Genomic DNA, 2,149 nt, shown 5'->3' on the forward strand with positions numbered 1-2,149 from the left:
ACAACCTTCAGTCTGACCCTGGGCAAGTCGCTTCAGGGCTCTGGGCCCGACTTCCGTCCTCTGTAAACCAGGGATAACACATGGAAAAGCGAAATGTTACGAATGTTTCTTTCTGCTTCAGGGACGAAGGAGGAGCCGTCTGAGTCGAAGGGGAAGTGCGGAAAAGGGAGTCCAGAAGAGCAGGAAGAAGAGCGCGCTCCCATCCCCTCATTACCAAGCAGCTCCCATATGACAATGGTAATGACGCTTTGTGACTGAGATAATGGAAAGCATCCCCTGCTGTGTGTATTAATGTCTCCCGGAGCTGGTATCTCTGACAGGAGAACTACCTGCCCCTTGCTCAGGGAGCTGAAAGGAAACATTCTGCACGTCATCAACTCCAGCCAGTCTTTATGAGTTTCTCTAGGTTGTTTGCATAAGGCAAATAATCCAGATTGACAAAGAGGTTTAGGCACCTAAAGAAGTACACAAGTGCTTAGTGGGATTCGCAGAAGTGCCTGACTCAGGTGCCTGATTCTGATGCACTTTTCATGGCACACAGGCACTGCTGAAAATCCTACGAGGCCCATCCCTGCACTTGTAGACACTGAGACACCATTGTAACTCTGATGATTAGTGACAGAGCACCCTGCAGCACATACAAAAGTCTGCAATTCTGGGAGCTTCTGACACGCCGGGGGGCTGGAGTAGCTCTGCGAGTGTGTCACTCTGGTGTGCTCTGCTGTGTCCTCAGCTGCTGCCATCCAGGACAGACGGTGCTGATCCAGACACGCAGGCCAGCTGCAGTAATACTCAGGAGGTGCCTGAGACACCAGGACAAAGGCCTCCAGCACCCCAGGCCCTGGGTTTAGAAGACCCTGGAACCAGGTCCCCTGGACTAACATTGTGCCCAGTGAGTTCTGACCCACAAGGGTCTGGCCCCAGAAGCCCACAGTTTGGGATTCTCCTCAGCCAGGCAGACTCGCTCCTTCAGTCGAAGCTACTTTCTGTCCTGCCGGCGATTTCTGCCTGTTTTGTGGCAGCGCCACACGCTGCGGGGTGGGGAAGGAAGAGGCATTTCCGTTGGGGCCTGTTCTCAGTCCTTTCCACGCAGACACCGTGGGCTGCTAGAGTTGCTGAGCCAATCTGCTCAGGCGCTCGGGGTGGGATGGGACGTGGGGCAGGTTCTCCAGCGACCCCTCGGCTGCACTCAACAAGCAACTTGAATGGGCTTTGCAGGCCATTGGGGCTTTCTCAGCACAAGCTGGGCTCCTGGGAGGAGGGGCTAGAGAGGGAGGAAATGGGGTGGCCCTTGGGGTCCGAGCACTGGCTGAGAGGCTCCCATCTCTTCTCAGGCAGAGGGGGCGAGGGGAGCGGATGAAAGACTGAGGAAACCTCGGCACCTGTTGAGGCTTTTTAAGAAAAGGGCTCAGCCGGAGTCTCCACGCTCACTAGGCCCTGCCAGCCTCCCGCGGAGACAGACTATTCCAGGGCAGCTGCTCAATGGAAATACTCTGTCCCAACAGGCTTTGTCCCTGTTCATTGCAGACCCCCGGGGAGCAGCTTTCCTCAGCCCAGCCCCAAGCCCTGCTGATGAGAGCCGTGAAGGGTCTGACAACACCCACCCTGGAGCGATTTAAAGCCGCAGAGGAAGAGCTGAGGGCCATCGTATCTCTACACGGAGACAAGATGGAGAGAGTAAGAGACTCCCGCCGTGGGGCAGAGGATGCTGCGCAGAGAGGGGGAGGGGAGAATTTCCTCTCCTAGGAAAGGTTTCAGAGTAACAGCCGTGTTAGTCTGTATCCGCAAAAAGAAGAACAGGAGTACTTGTGGCACCTTAGAGACTAACAAATTTATTAGAGCATAAGCTTTCGTGGACTACAGCCCATTTCTTCGGATGCATATAGAATGGAACATATATTGAGGAGCTATATATACACACATACAGAGAGCATAAACAGGTGGGAGTTGTCTTACCAACTCTGAGAGGCCAATTAATTAAGAGAAAAAAAAAACTTTTGAAGTGATAATCAAGCTAGCCCAGTACAGACAGTTTGATAATAAGTGTGAGAATACTTACAAGGGGAGATAGAGTCAATGTTTGTAATGGCTCAGCCATTCCCAGTCCTTATTCAAACCGGAGTTGATTGTGTCTAGTTTGCATATCAAT

At 52.7% G+C, this 2,149-nt stretch overlaps 1 long non-coding RNA gene across 1 annotated transcript; it reads left to right on the plus strand.

The window, feature by feature from the left end:
* Positions 1-118: 118 nt before the first annotated feature.
* On the plus strand, positions 119-1,686 carry LOC135980650 (uncharacterized). The gene is made up of 3 exons (XR_010597606.1): positions 119-237; positions 734-892; positions 1,528-1,686. It is a non-coding gene; the product is annotated as an uncharacterized LOC135980650 (long non-coding RNA).
* Positions 1,687-2,149: the final 463 nt, after the last annotated feature.

The sequence above is a fragment of the Chrysemys picta genome, unplaced genomic scaffold, assembly GCF_011386835.1.
Source record: "Chrysemys picta bellii isolate R12L10 unplaced genomic scaffold, ASM1138683v2 scaf5563, whole genome shotgun sequence".
NCBI lineage: Eukaryota > Metazoa > Chordata > Testudines > Emydidae > Chrysemys > Chrysemys picta.